General features: G+C 42.6%; 1 long non-coding RNA gene across 5 annotated transcripts in view; it reads right to left on the reverse strand.

The window, feature by feature from the left end:
- The window catches only part of LOC133502355 (uncharacterized), a 58,317-nt gene that overhangs the window by 5,766 nt on the left and 30,966 nt on the right, over positions 1-21,585 (reverse strand). For all 5 annotated transcript variants that reach the window (XR_009795464.1, XR_009795465.1, XR_009795463.1 and 2 more), the window contains 3 exons: positions 15,321-15,389; positions 14,725-14,944; positions 1,528-1,624 (listed from right to left, as the gene is read on the reverse strand). This is a non-coding gene — a long non-coding RNA (uncharacterized LOC133502355). The remainder of the gene's footprint in view (positions 1-1,527; positions 1,625-14,724; positions 14,945-15,320; positions 15,390-21,585) is intronic.

Genomic DNA, 21,585 nt, shown 5'->3' on the forward strand with positions numbered 1-21,585 from the left:
ATTGCACAATCGTAGATATTAATAGAACAGACAGCTGTACAAGCTAAAAAACGTAAAACAACCAACGCAAATGGGATTTTTTTTTTTTTTTATTTTGGCTTTGCTCCTGAATATGAAATGGTACCGGGCTGTCTTTCCTACCTTTTCTTCCTCTGATCAAATTGTCATATTGATGAAGTTGAGATATGACAAGCATTTTTGTGTTACCAAATGTGAATAGTTGAAAAACACATTACCCCTTATTTCTGATTCCAAAACTAGTTCATAAATTGATGATGTAAATATGATGAGATGAATAAATATTTTTGTTTCACAGTCATAATGGCCCTCTGAGGGAAACGGAACAACAATGTGCCCCGTGAGAAAAATGAGTTTGACACCCCTGATTTAGTGGAAGAGCCTTCAACTGTTCTGCCCGTCACGATCCCGTGGAGGGAGTCGAAAACTCAAACCCGGATCGGCATTGACACATGATAAACGATAATGTGAAGGAAATAATGACCTGGCATCATTTCCCATGGCATCCTCCATTATATGTAATGAGGCAACTGTATAACAAATATTGCGATTTAAAAAAACAACAACTTTTTTCCCCTCTTTGTTTGAATCTGAACTATACGCTTGGTCCTGCCCCAGAATCCAAAATGGTACAGTCCTGTCGTTTTATGTGATCCTGTGTAGAGGTAGCCAATTTGCCCGTACAGACATTTCACTATTTACTTTTTGTTGTCACTTTTGGCTTGAGTAATGTTTTCACTTCCTGCCATTTAGAAGGGAAATCCAGTGGTTTGTATTAACAATGTATCCAATAGATCATGTGATTTGTACTCGAGCTTGACAATGTCATGTTTAATCCTCTCTCATTTAATAGTGTTTTGGGAAGATTTTTATCAAAAGTTACGAATTTTCAGGGGCGCTGCCATTTTCGTGAGTCACATGACCTACGTGGCCGTATGTGACGTGTTACGTGCCGTTCCAAACGCTCGATTACATGGGACACCATTATGCCCAGCGTTGATTTCTCGGATTTATCCTGATCTGATGAAGAAATAGCAGTATCGGTTGATGTAATCGAACGTTTGGAAGAGCACGTAACACGTCACATACGCCCACGTAGGTCATGTGACTCACGAAAATGGCAGCGTCCCTGAAAATTCGTAATTTTCGATAAAAATCTTCTCAAAACACCATTAAACGAGAGAGGATTTAACATCACATTGTCAAGATAGAGTACATATTACATGACCGATTGGATACATTGTACATGCAAACCATTGGATTTCCCCTTTACGTAAAATTGTCATTTCGGGAATTAGCCTGCTAACTACATGCAGCGCTCCTAACACTTCATCTTCTCTTTGAGAGTTGAATTGTCTTTTCTCTCCATTAGATTTGATCGAAATCAATGGAATGGCACTGCCCGTACTAGGTTAAGTAAGAGACTGTCAAACAGACAAAACACAAATATGGGACTCTCCGAATTGTTGGCGATCCGTGCTCGACTTGAGTGCCTTTCTAGTCTGTTACCTGCTTTGGGCTTCTGTCTCTCCCAGTTCCATCAAGCGCATCGCTTTGCCCTTTAGGATGTCTCGTGCTGTCTATGATGAATGTCACCACCACTGGCCTGAACACAGGGGAGCACAACGCGCAATGCGAGTCACAGTCTGACGTCTTCAGAGGTTTTCCTTGTGGTTATTTTTATGACTCATTTACATAGTGAGATAGCCTAGAAACATTGTTTTTATATCACACTGTCTGGTTACGTTTCTTTTTTTTAAGTTGTGAATTTGTGCGGTCATTTGTGTAACAGGCTGTCTGTACAAAATTAAGTAGGACTTTGTGGTAACGGTTACGCATAAAAATGTGTAGAAGATCTTCATGCATGATTGAAAACAAAGAGTTTCTTGTGTAGCATGTAGGTCATCATTTTGTCACAAATTCTCATGATTTTTACGATTTCCCTTTTCCAGCAATGTTTCTGCAATGTGTTCTGGGAAGAAGACGGAGCTTTTTATGAATATTCTAGCGCAACACAGTACTTTTCGTATGATTTCTGACAAAATTCTCACGAGAACCAACTTGCCGCACACCAATCACTGTTGATGGCGACGGAACAACAAACTCCTCGACAATGTCGACCCACTCGCAATGACCTGGAATCAATTATTTATGATTAAAGACTTTTCTATTGTCTGTGGTTTTTGGTGGTTATTGATCAAGGGTTTTTTCAAACGTATCAGTGCGGTGCCATCTACCAATATCCTCGACGCTTGATGGGAATATGAGAGCTTGCTGATGCATTATAAAGACCCAAAATCAAGCAAGAATTGTCTCTGGAGAAAGTTTGTCATGACGGATGCGGGAGTCTCAGTGTGCCATCAATCACAATCCTGACAGTGGAGGAAATTAACTATGTTCTTAGACGAGGGGCCGGTGGATGTGACAATCAAAGCATGAAAGGGCAACTCTTTCAATGCACAGCGGTAAGCGTCTCTGATGAGCCTGCCCGGAACCGTATTATGGCAAACTTGCCGGCTGTGCAAGCCTCCTTAACAAGCTACCACGGGACAAGCAGCACCAGGAAAAGTCAGTTCTGAATATGTGCCATACATAAAAACTGGCGGTTGGTTCAGTTCCGTTCTCATTCCGTGTTTTTGTAAGAGAAAGAGGCTAACGTACGTCTTGTTCTTCTTTTCCTTTCGGCTTGTCCTGTTAGGGGTCGCCGCAGCGCGTCATCTTTTTCCATCTAAGCCTATCTCATGCATCTTCCTCTCTAACACCCACAGTCCTCATGTTCTCCCTCACAACATCCAGCAACCTTTTCTTTGGTCTTCCTCTCGCTCTTATGCCTGGCAGCTCCATCCTCAGCACCCTTCTACCAATATACTCACTCTCTCGCCTCTGGACATGTCCAAACCATCGAGGTCTGCTCTCCCTAACCTCGTCTCCAAAACATCCAACTTTGGTTGTCCCTCTAATGAACTCATTTATAATCCTATCCGAAGTAAAACAGAATATATGTGCAAGAATGAGAGGGGCGGAGGGGGAAGAGTGAAGCTCCAGGGTGAAGAGATAGCGAGGGTGGACGACTTCAAATGCCTGGGGTCAACAATACAGAGCAATAGGAAGTGTGGTAAGGAAGTGAAGAAACGGGTCCAAGCGGGGTAGAACAGTTGGGGGAAGGTGTCTGGTGTTCTATGTGACAAAAGAGTCTCCGCTAGGATGAAGGGCAAAGTTTATAAAACAGCGGTGAGGCCGGCCATGATGGACGGATCAGAGACGGTGGCGCTGAAGAACCAACAGGAAGCAGAACCGGAGGTGGCAGAAATGAAGATGTTGAGGTTCTCGCTCGGAGTGAGCAGGTTGGATCCAGTTCGAGAACCGGAAGCAGACTCAAGACACTCAAGAAAAGCTAACGTACATGTTTAACTATACTCTAGTATCAAAAGAAAGTAACCTACTTGTTTTTGTAAACATCGTAGACAATTTAGTCACCAATGAAGATTTGCAAGAGATTTTTTTAATGGTACTGAGTTTTAAAACTCATTCACTGCCAGGACTTCATGTTAACACTGATATTTGAACTCAACAGCCGTCAATGGCAGTGAATGACTTTTAAGTCTTCAACGAGCAAAGATACGTATTTGTAAACACCAAAGACAATCCGTGTCATATCCTGTTTTGTGTGTGCTCGTTTCTTGTGTGGAATTATCGTTTTTTTTTTTGTCCTCGGTACCGGTCTCTTGCAACCCAGCTCCAGGCGATTCGTCATCAGGCGTGAATTTAAGCATCGGAGACGCAAGAGAAAACTGCGGCAAAATCGTACATTGCTTGTTGTCATCGCTTTACTAGTTTGGTTACACTCTTCATGCTTCATTGGAGAAAAGTTTAATTTCTTGATGCTGCGCGTATGCACGAAACCACCTGCTAGCCATGTGCATAATCACAGGCAGCTGTAACTTTACCACACATGTGATGTGTTTGCATTTTGTGTCTTTTTGATATGACAAAACAATGTTGGACCAAGCAATTTCCTGACATAAAATCTTAAAACATTATTTTTGAACGTACTCTGTGTGTGCAATGTTCATCATCAATAGGTATGGCGGGTTGTATGATATTACTTTCTAAAAATGGCACGTGCTTAAGCAGGCACGTGACTTTGAAGATGTAATTTAAAATAGTTTATCATTGTTTTTGGATGCAAGTGATGCATTCAGGAGCAAGATTCCATAAATTGGGGTAGAGTAATGTCTCCTCTACTACTTTCTTGGAACACAATAAGTACCTTCCTTCCCTATAGATAAAATTGACTGCGGAAATTTCATTTTTTTTTTTTTCATAAACACTAACCATAAAATACCCCACCGAGTGTTTCACAGAATGTACCCGTTCTATTGTATTTTATAAAGCCATTTCCTTTTTCTTGAGTATTCTTTCGAGAATTGACACATTGTTGCGCATCTTTTGTTTTGGTCCCGTCCATTTCTTGTGAGCAATCTTATCTCAGGTGAATACAAGCAATGCTTTGTGTCTGACGTGAAGGCTACGTGCTGGAGCACACATCCTTTATCACATCATCTGTGCAGCTGCTCTAGTGCCACATCCCAGCTGCTCTTTGTGCACCTCTAATCTCTTATCAGGATGGTGTTTCCCTGATTGGGGACTAATTATCCTTTTGGAGACAGGATTAAGTTGCTGTTTTTTTTCTTAATTTTCTAATTATCCATAAATTCTAATTGTTGTCATATTTCATAAGATTTGAGGGAAAGTGGTCTGGAAAAAAATCAGTCAGACTGCTAGTCCAGAATTGCCACTTCTGGTGTTCTTAATGGTACCAGCAAACCAGACCACATCACACTGGCCCTAAAATCTATGCACTTTCCAGATTTCCAGTGATTCAAAGAATAACTATAAAAATCTTCGTGTTGGTTTGCCAAGTTCTAAATGGCCTTGATCATTCATATAAAATTATTTGAGACATCTTACTAAGCGGCATTCAGTATGGATGGATGGATGGATGGATGGATAGACGGACGAACGGACGGACGGACAGACAGACAGATAGATAGATAGATGAACCGGTTGATACTTTATTCATCAACAACGGTAATTTTTTTCCATGGCACTGTTTTGCAATGGACACCAAAAATGCATGCGGCATGTGTGTGCTGAAGAGGAGGTTGCACAGTCTGTTATATAATACACACACCCTTATGTATTATAAATGCCCATGTATCTCAGTATTTCACTCATACACTATTTTTTCTGCACTGAACTTTTTTTTCTCTCCAGATTGTTGTCAGTGAGGCGCCTTAATGAAAGTCATGGTATTTATGTATGGTCATACTTTTTAAGCATATTGGATGAATGTGGCCTTCCAGTCAAGGAACAGTCTACTTCTATAAAAACTGCAGTTACATTTTTGGCCGCTGGGTGTAAGCATTGTGCCAAATTGAGAGCTCACTGATGAACCCTCCTCACCTCAAGGTGGTACTGCAGCACAAGCTTTAGCTCAGATGACTTTGTTCTGAATCAGGATGCGGACACACATCTCTTTCTTAACTCCTGTCCATGAAAAGTGAGAAGCATGTCCTTCTCCTGCCCCCGTGGCCTTTCAAAGTACTTTTGAGGGATACAATGTGATAGACTGGTGAGAGTCAGCTAGTTTGGATACACACCAAAGAAGCAATGACATCGGTGTCACACTCAAGGCCCGCATGCCAAATCTCTTCCTTTTTATGTGACCTGTGAAATCTCGTCAGAAGTTTTTATTTATTTCTGTCCAAAACTAGTTATCTGTCAAAAATAATAACCAGGTGAAATCACATATGACAGACTGATCATTTGGATTTCCACACAAAACACACTGGGTAAGGGATAAGAAGTATAAGTGCCACATTCTCTAGCCAAACATTTAGTCCGTAAAAAAACACAGACCAGCTTACATTCTGGCTAACATCAGGGCTATCAAAATCCTTTTGGCAGAATGTCAAACTAGTTAGTAGCTTGACAGGTTGACAGGTAGGTAGGTAGGTAGGAAGGTAAGATAGGTTGGTGGGCAGGTCAGCTTGTCGTAGCCACTCGGCCAGTCACTCAGTCAGCAGATCGTTGGTTGGTTGGTTTGTAGGTCGCTAGGTAGGTAGCGTATTGAAGGTGGGCAGGGTAGGTGATTCAGCAGAGTTGTGTAATAAGGTACATTATGTTAACTAGGTAAGCAACTATTTATGTCAGCTGGCCAAAAATCTGTAGATAGATGGTGATAGTTAGTAGGTAAAATAGGTTAAACGGTAAATTGGTTGGAAGGTACATTCGGTCACTAAGCTATGCCGGTTGGCCAATCAGTCAGTAGGTAGGTAGGTAGGTAGGGAGGGAAGCTACAGTAGGTGGGTAGATTTGGAGATCCAGCAGGGTGTATTTCGTACTAGGTTAAGTAGGAAGGTAAGTAGCGTGGCCAGTAAGTGGGCAAGTTTGGTAGTGCAATTAGGTAAGCTAGGTCAGTTGGTTGGGAGATAGGGGGACAGATAGAACAACTATCTCCTATCAGGATTCAATCCTTCACTTTGGACTACGACCTTCTCTAGGGACAAGGACCTTCTCTCTGGACGACAGACTTTTTTTGGGGACTAGCTCATTACAACCGGCATTAGAACCGCCCAGCTAAGAACAACCACAACTACAACATGGCCCGTGACGAAAATAGGTTTGAGACCCCTGTTCAGTGTGGTGCTAATTAGGCTTTAAAAGAAAAATTCCACAGCACTGAGGCCGCTTGGACGCGCCTGCTGCTTTACCTTGATGAGTTTACAGCTGGTGTCAAGTTCCAATTAAAACAGCTTTTTAATGTCTTCCAAAAGGATTACGTAGAATGCTGGAAACAGTTGTCCACTGGATCAAACATACACTGAGAAAAAGAGCAGGGATCTCTTCTACTTTCATGAAAGAAACACCTCATTTCACCCTTGTCAATGATATCATTGATAAAAACCGACGAACCTTGTGTAAACCATGCAGAGGTGTCCATTTTTCTCTGCCTCTGGATGCAACTGACTGATCCCTCATTTGTAGTAAGTGACAAGTGTGATTAACATGCAATGGGGCTGATAAACCGCATAGATTCCTCACTTATGTAATGTGGCAAATCGATGATGCAATATTTAGTCCATTGTGTTTTCAGAGAACGGATGGTTTTCAGTTGCACGTCAAAGCCGAAGAAGAGTGCACTACCATTCATGTTTTCAGAGCATGTCAATTCCAAGAAGTCAAGGTCTCTTTTCTTCAGTAGATGCATAACCATCACTCAAAGTTAAGACTGCAGCCTTGAAAGAGTCATTTGACATTGGATCCCGTCGCTTCACTGCGTTGCACTTAATGTATCGCGCTTGGTCACTTTGTTTATGTCAAACTCTTGCAGTTCCTAATTGAGGTCCAGTTTACAGTGAGGAGCCTGCCACTCAAAACTGGACGGCTATGAGAAAGATGATGGTTGCGGTAGGATATGCTTTCCTACTTGTGCTTTTAATTAGAGACAAAGGAGAGGCACTTCAGTCCTGCGGAGCATGTGGTTCCATTTAGAGCAGGTGAAACAATGTAGGAAAATAGATCCGTCATCCGCCGCATTCCAGAGGCCAGTGAGGAATGGCGCTCGATCACAGCAGAGCTAATCTAGAGGTGAAGGAAGTTGAAGGATCCTCTTGCGAGTGTTACGATCCCAATGCAACATTTCCCTCTTTCTAATCTTTATTGCGTTCAAGGAGAATGAGCTTTTGGATTGGAGCGCTCCGAGCTTCTCACCAGTTCAGAATGAACTCTGAAGCAGTTCGGTTGTGGTGAGAAAACAAATCCGCCTCGATCCCATCTAACTGGCGATCAAACAAAGCAGGTTTGATTGGAAATGAGCATAAGGGTGATGATGACAAAAAGACTCACTGAACATTTCTTTGGTTTTGAGTGTATCTCTTTAAAAGTCATTTACATAATGGTGTCCCATGTTGTAAAATTAGCACTTTCACTAACTAGTTCATACAGAAAATGTTCTTATTTACATTCTTCTGCCCAATAACGGGCGGAATGGTGGATGACTGGTTACAGTGTCTGCGACACAGTTCTGAGGTCCGGGGTTCATATCCTGGCCCTGCCTGTGTGGAGTTTGCATGTTCTCCCTATGCCTGTGGGGGTTTCCTCCGGAAGCTTCGGTTTCCTCCTACATCTCAAAAACATGCATGGTAGGTAAATTGAAGTCTCCAGATTGCCCAAAGGTGTGAATGAGATTGTGAATAATCGTTTAGTTCTATGTGCCCTGCGATTGGCTGGCACCAGTTCAGGTTGTACTCCGCCTCCTGCCCGAAGATAGCCGAGATAGGCTCCAGGACTCCCGAAAATCTTGTGAGGATAAGCGACTCAGAAAAAAGATGGATGGATAAATTTGGTCTGTCGGCCATTTGAGTGGTACTTAGGGTAGGTAAGTCAGTCTGTTTCTGAGTAGGCTAGGGTAGCGTAGGGTTGGTAGGTAGGTACATACAGTAAGTAAACAAAATAAGAAGCTTCATCCACCAATATCTTGGTTGTCTGTTCATTAATTAACAAATTCTGAAGTCTTTAGTCAACAGATTTTTTTAACCACAAGATTGTAGGCACTGGTTCTGTTTCTATCTGGATCATCATTACCAAAAAAAAACATTCGTAGCTTGGCTGACTAGCACAGTTTGAGGCATGACCCAATGTGAAGCTGAGCCAGCCTCAGAAAAATTTTGGTCTCCAAATATTGCTACTCCACTTTATTGTTGCTTTTATTGCTGAAGTGCATCCAAACACTGCTGACAAACACATCTACCCGTTAGCCGCTCACGTGAGCAAAGAAACAAACACAGACCAAAAACTCGGGGCCACAACAATAAAGAGAAGCCCTCCAAAATCTTCTCATATGAAAGAGTTCCCGGTGTGCCGATGGGATTACTCATGTCGTACACTGAATCTCTGTCTGCCTTTTTGGACTTTCTATCCCACCTAAGGAAACATTTTCTAGGATGGAGGCTGGGGGGGTTACAAGATCACAAAGATAATGATATCTATCTGAGAAAGAATGTTAGTGACTTGCTCTTCTAGGATACAAGACTAGGTCAACTAGAGATCGTATCAGTCTGCAAACCCATCCTTCCACTTGCAGCTGCCCTTCACCAGAGAAAGCCATCATTTACCTCCTCTCACCATGTGGTTATAGTCAGTACACGCTGCCACTTTTGGAAAGAATTTAGGTTAATATAGCAAGTGGGATCTGGACATAACAATTTGCCATTTATAGCTCAAAAGAGCAAAGGCATAGCGTGTGTTCCGAGCAGTAAATCAGCGCATGTTTGGCATAGCGCTACCTCGTAGGAGAAGGCTTTAAGGAATCGTGCCGGCCAAGAAAAGCTCTCACGTGCGCCATGAAAAGGGAGGCGAAGATGAAAGAAAAGACGACACGCTGCAGTATTTTTAGGTTGGGGCGAAGCCCAGCCAGTGTCGTCTGGATGTAGGATGTATACGAGCAATTACTTCATAGTTCAGAGGAATACCTTTTTCACTGCGCTTCCTCCAGCAGCCATGTTATGGGAAATAAAACAGTAAAGGTTCCAGGATGAAGTTATGCCAGAACCAATTCGACTGTGGCAGATAATTTTCCCCCCGTCTCCGTCTCCCACTTATAAATTCCATGGTTGGATCCAAGCTTTATGCATTAAACACAGCAATAAGAGTTGACATTGATTTCTTTTCGGTCCTTTTTAGGACTAATTGGCACGATGAGCGTGGGCGATTTGTCTATTTGTTTTTACTGTACCCACAAATCTGACATGTTCATCTAATTACATTTGGAAACGGGCAGACATTTCGAGAAAAGCTCGTATGATGTGAAAGGTTCAGTTTTCAAATGTGTTTGGGTAAGTTCCCCCGATCGCAGTTTGATCGCTGGTGGCAGTTAATATTAGGAAACAGAAGATAAAAGTCAATTTGATTTTGAGCTCCACAACTGATTGCACAAATTCAATCCATCCCAGCTTGTCATTGACAGGCCTCCATGCTCCTACCGCCATCTCACATCGGGAGAGTTCTTTTCCCGAGTCACACAAAACGAGTTTTCTCCGAACATTCCCGTCTTCTTTGAACACTCCTGCCTTTGTAGGTCAACACCAACCATTTTACGTGAGTCCTCGAACAATTTAGAGCAGTTAGAAATGCTGCTGATGTTTTTCAGACTTCTTTTTGTGTCTATTTGTGATAAACACGTCCATCAAATTTCACGAAGCTTCTGGGGCTGGATTGTCTCCAAATTCCAGTGGGCACAACTGCGCCCATCTGGCTTGCGAGCAATGATTGATCACATGGATGTTGGAATAGCAGCAGATTTATCTTAACTAGATGTAATGAAGTGAACAGCTCAGGAGGCTTTTCACGATGCAAAGGATGTTTTCACTCGACCGTCCTGATTGACTTCGACACAAGACACTGGCAGCTCATCAATTTGGTAATACACTTGACTCTTCCATTTGATCTGACTGACAAACCTTTGTGCTTTCACCCAGTGAGTAACCCTTTTCCAAACAGTTTCTAACATCCCTTTCCTGGCCAACAAGCATGTTAGGCCTGGTTGGACCAACATTTGACAGCAGTTAGATGATCTGTCACAGACGGACTAACAATTGAACCATTTGAAACTGGAACGAGACTTAGGAGAGAAAGCCACCAAGGGTAAGGGAAACCATTGTTGGATGAACTTCTGCTGTGTGTCTGCGGTGCCAACCCAAACAGAACTAAAAATATGAAATGTTTCAGAAGCGGCAAAGTGAGTGTCCCCTGTCAATTTGGCTGACCCCGAGGGCACACAATCAACAGTTTTTAACAGGGAATCATGGTACAGATGGAGCAGTGCGGTTACGCTTTGGCATGATTCACTGCCCAATAGTCAACAATGATAAATTTATCATGGTTTGTCCTGAAAATATTATTTCTCTCAGAAATACAGAGCCTCAGAACTCAAGGACAATTTATTCAAGGAACTCCATAGGAAATAATTATACCAGGGTAGAACCTTTGGTATCCAGACACTTTTACATAATGTCAGAGTATTTTAAACGTTGTCGTGTAAGTTAAAAAATAAATCATTTAAAGTTCAGTAAAGTTTGTTTTGTTTTATTTTGTTTTTAGCACAAATAACGACGACAATGAAAAGGTGCACCTTTACTTGACTAGACTTCTGAAATCCTTTTACTTTTGTTAGTGACTTTTGGTGGCAAGATTATTCATTCCACAACCAATAAATTATTGGTGAATCATCTATCCAACGTTTTTCACTTCATGATAATTATATAAAATGAATTCCCATGTGGTGTAGCTGCTTTTACCCAGGGTTTGACACTCGCGTGGTGACACGTTGGCCAATCCTGGGTCCCTTGCAAAAGCTGATGATGATTATTATCCATCCTTCCATTTCATGAACCGCTGATCCACACTACGGACTCAGGAGTGCTAGAGCCAATCCCAGCTGTCATCAGGCAGAAGGCCGAGTACACCCTGAATTGGTTCCCAACCAATCCAGGGGACATGGAGACAGACAACAGCATTTCACCGAAGTCCACACCCACCGTTCCTGGGACATTCCCCCAAGAACCAGCAACAAGGAGGCAAAAGAGCTGAAATTTACTCCCGAAACTGTCTTCAATTAACCTAACATACTGTATGTTGCAGCCGAGAAAACCCAATCAAGCAGGATACCATACCGAGAATCAACTGTACCCTCGAGGCGTCCTGCTTCTTTTGGAGAGACAATATTTAGCCGGCCTCTCAGCAGGAAGTCCCCAAAAGATACACTGACACATGACACTTAATTATGAAACCAGACGAACAAACCATGTGTTCTCTTTGGCCCCTGACCCTTCTTTGTTCACGTGACCCATTTAGGAGCTAATGAACTGTATGCTACAATCTGATAGCAGGTGAACCCGTAATCAGCCGATCCCCTGGCGGCCTGTGGCAACAATTGCCTCTCACCCAACAATTAACCCGGCACTAAGTCATCAGACAGCTGCACCTTCACATGGGGTCCATCAACCTCAGATTGGGGAGGGGTGAGGCATGTCATGCAGAAATGGGGCTTGCACCCAGAGGTTGGGTTTACAGATGGAACGTTTGAAGTCTGAGATGTTATGCTTGGGAAGAAAAGCGGGGGACCCCCTGGAGAGGGTGTTTAGAGTTTGGGACGACAGGCACTCTGAATGTTTTAGATTAGGCTTCTAATCCGTCAAGCGAAGGCCAAATTTGGTGTTCCATTGTTGTGTAAACTATGACCTTTGTACTGGCGACGCATCCAGCTTCTTGTCTTTCATCAGCACAACCACAACTGCTAATGGAGTCAAGCTGGCAGCTCGAGCTGTGAGCTCGCTAATACCACTTGTGTAAAGTACACTGCAAAACAATACTTGAGTGAAGTACAGGCATACTAAAATCAATACTTCACGAAAAGCCTGACATTTGCTGTACTTAAGTACCAAAAATAATTTTAAATGTTTCAGTATCATCAATGCCCTCTCAAACAGTGACTGTTTAGAATTGTTATTGTTTTACTTCATTGGCATAGTTAAACATCTGCAGGTTAGCTAATTCATGACCTTAGCAAGCAAACTTTAGCCTGGTTATCACATAAACTGGATAACAAATAATCTCATGATAACTAAAAGAAAATTGGAATTTTGACTTCATTGGATTCATATCTTCTTGTTTACGAGTGAGGGAAGAATGGAGTGGGAGATCGACAGACGGATCGGTGCAGCGTCTGCAGTGATGCGGACTTTGTATTGGTCCGCTGTGGTAAAGAGGGAGCTAAGTCGAAAGGAGAAGCTCTCAATTTACCAGTCGATCTATGTTCTTAACCTCACCTATGGGCACGAGCTGTGGGTCGTGACCAAAAGAACAAGAACCCGGATACAAACGGCCGAATGAGTTTCCTCTGCGGGGTGTCCGGGCTCTCCCTTAGAGAGAGGCTCTGTCATTCGGGAGGGGCTCAGTGTCAAGTGGCTGCTCCTCCACATCGAGAGGAGCCAGATGAGGTGGCCAGGGCATCGGATGCCTCCCGTCCCCCAGGGACGACCCAGGACATGCCGGAGAGACTATGCCTTTCAGCTGGCTTGGGAATGCCTCGGGATTCCTCCGGAAGAGCTGGAAGAAGTGGCTAAGGAAAGGGAAGTCTGGGTATCGCTCCTGAAGCTACTTTCCCCGCGACCCGACCCAGAGAAGCGGTAGAAAATGGATGGATGGATTAATATAAATTCATTTCAAATATGTGGTTGAACAAGGAGTTTTGGTATGCCAATTGCATGCTGATGAACAACGTGCATAAGATCTGGTGTATGAAGAATCTTTCTCTCCAATGTACGGAAAAAAAAATTCCCGTAAATCCACCCACGTGTGTAACATTATCCTTGTTATCACCACCACGGAGTTAACCATTGCAGTGGTTTCTGTCTTCATCTGGTTACGCTGCAGGGGACGTGTGAGCTACAGAGACAGAACCAGGTACTTCCATCTTAAATTCCTACAATTTGTATTGTATACCATGCTCTGGACTGATTGGACTATTCTCCAGCTATGTGTTCTGTAGTTCAGGACTTACACGTCAACAAACCTTTTTGAATTTCTCGGAACAAGTAATAAAAAGGTTTTGGAGAAATGTATTGGCGTAAAAATATACATTTTACTTAAGAAATGAAGGGAGTAAGGCAAGCCAAGTGAAAGCTGCCAGAAATATAAACAATAAAGTCAGATACAGATATAAGATGTGAAAATGTGCACCAATGAGCATTTGTACTTTGACTATTAACACGTACGCTCAGTACGGAACATGTTTAACTTTCCACCTTTCTCTGTGTACAATCGCCCAACTATTTTATTTATTTATTTATTTTAGTTCCACAGAGAGAATGAATTTACCTTTTGGGGCCACGTCAAAAAAGTTTCATTCCGATTTCCAAGAGGCCGCAAAACTACTCACACTCGACTTAAGAAGGACAGATATTGGTTTAAGAAATACTAATAAATACAAATAAAAATAGGCGTAGTGATTCAACTCTTTCACTAAAGTAAAAGTACAAAAGTGCAAACTCTATCCATCCATTTTTTGAGCCACTTATCCTCACAAGGGTCACAGAGAGCCAGGGTACACCCTGAATTGGTTGGCAGTCAATCGCAGGACACGTTGAGACAGATAACAGTCGCACTCACAATCACACTTATGGGCAATTCAGAGTCTCCAATTAATGTTGCATGTTTTTGGGATGTGGGAAGAAACCGGACTGTCAGGGAAAAAGCCATGCAGGCACGGGAAGAACATGCAAGCTCCACACAAGCAGGGCCAGAATTTGAACCACAGTCCTCAGAAATGTTAGGCCAATGCTCTAACCAATTGCCCCACCGTGCCGCAAAGTGAAAACTCTGAATACAAAACTAAAATGTTTGGCAAATATATATTACAATGGCACAGTCCATGTTTTGTTTCCATCTTCTTAAAATCTCAATCAACCAATACCTCAGCCATTGCTGATAGTACATTTTTCTTTTTTTCCCCACATGCAGTATTGTCATAACCTCCAGGGGTTTAAAAAAATGTAACACGCCTATTTTCAACAATAAAGAAAGTACAGAAACGACATTTACAAATGTAGGGAGTAAAAGTAAAATGTTGTACAGATGCTGTACCTGAAAAATATTCTGGAGTGGAGTAATGGTATTTGTACTTCCTTTCGTCCTTCCTGAACGTTGCGTGCATGTGAGTTTGTGAAGGCGCCGTCGCTTGACCATTCCCTCGCTGAGATTCCCTCGTGATTTGGCAACCGCGTCTAATCGTGGCCTAATGGAGCGATTCCGATCCAGACCCCTCCAAGTAGTGTTGTTTGACTTGCTGATAAAATGCTTCCGGCTGTTAATCAGACACAAATAATACGGCAAAAGGATCTGTTACATATGTTGTTTGGACACAATAATCACTCTTCATTATATCAAAGACCATTCAGAGTCTTACAATTAAAAAAAAAAAAAAGAAGAAGCAATGATTACATCCATCTAAATTAAAAAAAAAAATATATATATATATATATATATAAATATATCACATACCCCCTCAAAAATGTGATGGCATCATGTTTTTATATGAGTGAAACATCAGTGACATTTTTGTGTCAAAATAACATAGGGCATTTAACCCATATTTAAAATTAGCATGCATTAAATTAAACCAAAGCGTAGCTGCCCCATATACTGATGGAAATCCATATGGCAAGTATGCACTTCCTTACCATGACAACCAGACGTGTTGACAGGCGTGGCAACACGTTGAGCCCCAAATCTAAAGAAGTGAGTATGATCTGCAAAATTCACCACAAAATATGATTTGTAGTTTCAATTGTAGCGGCAGCACTTCATCACTAAGTCAGCAAATGACTTTTGGCTAGATGACCAGACCACTCACTGGTCTAACGTGATTTGGATGAATTTGATGAGGCGCAACTCGGCAGACAAAATTAAGTCGGCAAAATTTATCACCATCTCATTCTGTATTTAATAAGGGGACCCGCTCACATATCAGATACTTTAGTGCGGGCAGAGCAATGACAATGTTCCACTCATGCGGGGCTGTAAAAACTCTCATAGTGGGGCAGCCTAGCCACTCTCACATCCACCGGACTGCACTCATCTAAGGAACTGGTCTAACCTACCTCTGGCTCTATTTAACTGATTTTTGGGTGTGGCTAAAAACGTGCCCAACGACAAACTTGAGGGTCCCCTCACCCACACTATATAAGAACGGAGCTGATATCTATAGTGAAGAAAATAAGTATTTGAACACCCTGCTATATTGGAAGTTCTCCCACTTAGAAATCATGGAGGGGTCTGAAATGTTCATCGTGCACTATGAGAGAGATCATCGAAAAAGAAAAATCCAGAAATCACAATGAATGATTTTTAAACGATTTATTTGCGTGATACAGCTGCAAATAAGTATTTGAACACCTGAGAAACCAATGTTAGTATTTGGTACAGTAGACTTTGTTTGCAATTACAGATGTCAAACGTTTCCTGTAGTTGTTCACCAGGTTTGCACACACTGCAGAAGGGATTTTGGCCCACTCCTCCACACAGATCTTCTTTAAATCAAACAGGTTTCTGGGCTGTCGCTGAGAAAGACGGAGTTTCAGCTCCCGCCAAAGATTTTTTATTGGGTTTATGTCTGGAGACTGGCTAGGCCACGCCAGAACCTTGATATGCTTCTTACGGAGCCACTCCTTGGTTTTCCTGGCTTTGTGCTTCGGGTCATTCTCCTGTTGAAAGACGACAGCCACGACCTATCTTCAATGTCCTGACTTGAGGGAAAGAGGTTGTTCCCCAAAATCTCTGGCCGCAATCATCCTCTCCTTAATACGGTGCAGTCGTCCTGTCCCATGTGTAGAAAAACACCCCCAAAGCATGATGCTACCACCCCCATGCTTCACAGTAGGGATGGTGTTCTTGGGATGGAACTCATCATTCGTCAGGTCTTTGAGGGTCAGAATTTTAGCTGTTAGACAGGTGTTCAAATGCTTATTTGCAGCTGTATCACACAAATAAATCGTTAAAAAAAATCATACATTGTGATTTCCTGATTTTTCTTTTTAGACTGTCTCTCTCACATTGGACATGCACCTACGATGAAAATTAAAGGACCTCTCCATGATTTCTAAGTGGGAGAACTTGCAATATAGCACGGTGTTCAAATACTTATTTTCTTCACTGTAAATCATCCATTGATTGGTTGAACACCCTCCTAATATGGATTGTGCACCATTTACTGTGCTTTCACACAGCACCGTACTTGCACAATGGACAGATTTTGAAAATATAAAGGGAAAACATCCCGTTTGTTGCACGAAAGCCAAGGAACAAAAACTAGGTCACTCGTATGTATAAAAACACCAATATTTAAAAAAAAAATCCCTTCTTAATCTCATTTTAGAACGTTTAAAACAAAAAAGACAGAGAGAAGTAATGTTGAACAAATACCTGAGAGTGAGAGTAAAAAGAGAAAATTAAAAAAAGAAATAAAATCCTCAGAGACTGGGAGGCTTTACTCTCTAATTATGCTATTCCAGGAGCCATAATGATCCCTCTCTGTCTCTTTCACTCTCACTAAATAAAAAGCCTCCAATGCAGATCTGCTGTGCCAAGCCACAACTGTCCTTTTCCACATCCTCTCATCTTCCCACCCAAAACATCCTGTTGCCAAGCAGTGCACACACATTTGTCTGGCAACTTTTTTTTTTCCCCCCTCGGAGTTGCCATGTACCATTGCCCTTGTTTGGGCTTAATATCGACAAAAAGAATTCAAAACAAATGCATTGCAGACAGATGTTTTCTTTGGGGTCTTTCTTTATGCCTGCTCTCTAGCAGAGTTGGTGACGGCTTAATGTGAGGTTACATAAGACGCGGCGGAACTCTGGTCAACATGCCTGGCCGGGCGGTAATGTGCGTTAATTCCGACAATTACCGTACAAGGAAATTACATTTTGGCAATGTTTTTTTTTTCTAGGTTTGCATAATTATGCAATATTGACTAATTTGTGGGGAAAAAAAAAACTTGGACGAAAGGATGAAAGAATTACATTGTGCTACAAATTTAGGAAAAGGTGCAGAGAAAAAAGGAATTATTCTTTGGAAAGTTGGCATTTGTTGGTAACCTCCTGAATATCTGTATTACTGCCACCTAGAGGATGGAGGTCCTCATGGCAAGCCTTTTGATGGAAATTTGCTGTGACTACCAGGCATGTGAAGCGCGTGGTAGCATACATCTTGGATTCACACCTATTTGGTGTGTTTACTGAGGTGGAGTCATTATTTCCTGCGTGAGGCGTCTGAGTCAGGGGTCCTGTTTGCTGTGCAGCTTACTGAGGAGCCCCCAGTGAGTTTTTGCAGTCGGCAGGGTCACAGAGGCTGACGGCTTTGTAAACTGAAAATTCGGGGACGTTTGAATCGCCTCTGAAAGGGCGTTGGGGGGGAGCCAAGGTTGAAATATGCATCGGTGATTTACACACGAAAAGATTCACGGACAAGGTCCAAGGAATGGATGTACAGAAAAACACACACGCTGGATGATGCAGGCGCTGTTTGAGCAGGAAGGGGCGGGGTTAAAAATAGAATGCGGGTGATGCGGGTATCTCTTAATGGCATCCTGGCTAGACTGCAGGCCCGATCTGCCTCATTACACGTCTTGACATTTCCACGAGGGACAAAAAGTGAGGTACTTGTGGTAAACACAGTGGGGGATAGAGACCACGCCGGACCACAAATTGTGAAAATTCATGGATAATTGAAGGCCATTATAACTACATAGGAATACATACAGTATATACTGTATGTGTGTGTATATGTATATATATATATATATATATATACATCCATCCAGCCATTTTCTTAGCCGCTTATCCTCACAAGGGTCGCAGGAGTGCTGCAGCCTATCCCATCTGTCAACAGACAGAAGGCAGGGTACACCCTGAACTAGTTGCCAGCCAATCGCAGGGCACATCGATACAAACAGCCGCACTCACAGTCACACTCAGGGGCAATTTAGAGTGTCCAATTAATGTTGCATCTTTTTGGGATGTGGGAGGAAACCGGAGTGCCCGGAGAATACCCACGCAGGTGAGAATATTCAAACTCCACACAGGATCCGGGTCCTCAGAACTGTGTAGCCAATGCTTTACAGCTGCTCCACCGTGCTGCCTTGTGTGTGTGTGTGTACATATCCATCCATCCATTATCCAAGCCGCTTATCCTCAAAAGGGTCACGGAAGAGCCGCAGCCTATCCCAGCTGGCTTTGGGCAAAAGGGTGACTACACCCTGAATTGGTCACCAGTCAGTTGCATATCGACACCATCGCTGAGTAGGGACTGAATCCACGCTATCAGCATCAAAGTAGGTAAGTGTATCGTCAATGATTATTGTTGTTTATTTATTTTTTAACCTCATCTAGAAATGACCTGGCCCATTTGTCCATTTTAAAAATCAAGTGTGGTCCTTCAACGCAAAAACTTGCCCAACCATCCCAAATGCAGTGACACGTAGAAGCGCGGGACTTCAAAAAAATTGCATTGAATTCTTTGTCCTCAAGTGTTGTATGACCTTGGGCTGTCGTCGCAAATGGGAGAGGCTTACGTAAGTGCACAGCTGTTCCTCTTAAGTGTCTTATGGATGTGCTGACCTGTGTGAGGTAGTAGCAAACGCTGGCGATAAGACGTGCGTGCAAGCCACGGGGGCTGTTTGTGTGTCAGACAGCAGCACCCTGTCATTAGCACCCTGGCATGCTGATTACGGGTGCTGCAGTCACCCCAGCACCCACCTGCCTGGTGCTTTATTTTGATCTATTTTTAAACTTTGCTAATGTAGATTAGTCATTTGTCATTGTTTTAATAGCATACATGTGAACATCTGGTTTTCTAAACGGTTCAAGTAAAAAAAGATTATAATAAACAAACATCTACGCAAAAGGTTCAGTTTTTCACCAGTGGAGATAGTTAGCAGGCCAGCACCAAGAGGCTGGTCAAGTAATGATCCCGTTTCTACATACAGGGAGTTCTCGGGTTAAGACGGTCTCGACCTAAAACGTTTCGACTTCACAACACCTGAGTCTTGTCTGCCATGATGGCCCCAGCACCTTTGTGTTTCTGCTTAGCCAACGCATATTACTTAATCTGTGTTTGTGCGGTGGGAGTTTATTTGCCCCTTTTCCCACACCTTTTTACACATTACGGCCCAAAAGAAGAAAGCTGTTTTTTTTTTTTAAAGCAATGCTGGTCCAGCCGAAATAAAGCAATGACCATGGAAATGACGCTTTAATATCATAAAGAAAAAAATCAAAGAAGTGATTAACACCGACGGACATAAAGACTTGGGATTCAGCTGGACGAGCGTGGCAATTATTAAGGACAAAGCCCGTATTTCAGTACACGTGAAGGGTTTCGTCCCTATGACGAATACACTGTTCACGAAGCAACTTTTTTGGTGAAGAAAAAAAAAAAACTAAGCAACGTTCTTTGATCGTTGCCGAGATGGAAAAATTACCTACATTATGGATCGAGGATCAGAATCAAGGCAGGGTTAATATCAGCCTCGTGTTCATTAAGGGAAAAGGCAGGGCGTATTTTCCTAACTTTGAAAGAGCAGAAAGGATGAGGATGCCGGGGAGGAATTTACCGCTAACCACGGCTACCTGCACTTGCTTCCTTAGCAATAGCTGAGCGCAGTATCCCTTCACTCTTCGCTATCCCAGCCACCCTTCCCTAATAGTAAGAAGCATTTTGTATTCTTTACTTTAATGTATTTTAGTTTTTCTATATGAAGTACCAACACCCATCCATTTCTGAGCCACTAATCCCCAAAAGAGTCACGGGAATGCCGAAGCCAATACCAGCGGTCATCGTAAATATTTACGTTAACGGTGAAATCCGACTTAAGTCAAAATTCAAGTTAAGTCGCTACTGTTGGAACAGATCTCAGTCGTAGACCGAGGACTCCCTGTACTTGTCCTTGATGGTATGTACTGTAGCAGTGCGATGGCCATGGAGCAGAACAGCAAAGAACGGAAATCTGGAAAAGGAAAGGTTCTTGCCAGGTGGCACATTTGCATTACGCCTCTAATGTTAAATGTCGAGCAATGGGCAGGGGAATGATACGCAAAATTAAATCAATCACAGCATTTTTCAAAAAAAACAAGCAACGTCTGTATTAGTAGTTACTAATGGAGTTTACACATTTTCAGCAATTTTCAGAGATAGAATCCAAGTCAAAGTCCTTTACTTGGCTGAAATCAACCACCTCCCGCCATTCATCCACATATCCAAACATACATTTATTGTATGTCCTCCTATATGATGCAATTATTCATAGCTCCTGCTGCAGAGACCTGATAGTACAGTACAAGAGCAATGCAGGCAAAATAGACAAACTGTGTCAATAGTTCATTTTCGTTAACAGGCAGCGTACCGCAAATGGGCACCACGCCGTATTTTGGACGCCGCTAGTGAACACACCCAAAAAAAAGCTTTGGCCCCATCGTCTTACGTAATTAATGGCTTGTTGACAAACATCTCAAGCCTCGTCCTCAAGGAGAGCCTCACCTGTCGAGACTCGTCGCTGAGAGCACGTAAGGCCGCCCGCCTTGCGCAAGCGATGATGAGCATCATCGAGTTTATAATCCGCTGGCAGGAGAGTGACAGCTGAGGCTAAAAGGGGAGCGATTACACACACTAATTGTGACAGTTTGATAAGTGATGTAACTAGCTGACTTTATACTTGCTTCTCGAATCACTTTCAGGTTGTTTTTGTACGCATGCAAGCTTCCTGTTAGCTCAACTAGACGGTACGTGTGGAAGTCTGTCGCACAAAAAGTAGAAAACATGCAAACGTGCTCTCCATTTTGACCATAAAAGTAACACACAATGGAAATACTTTTTTTATAACTCATTGTTTACAATTAGTTGGGTGTTTGGAGTGCATACCCAGGCATTGTGAAAAATACATCACACTATTCT

Source organism: Syngnathoides biaculeatus, chromosome 6, assembly GCF_019802595.1.
Source record: "Syngnathoides biaculeatus isolate LvHL_M chromosome 6, ASM1980259v1, whole genome shotgun sequence".
NCBI lineage: Eukaryota > Metazoa > Chordata > Actinopteri > Syngnathiformes > Syngnathidae > Syngnathoides > Syngnathoides biaculeatus.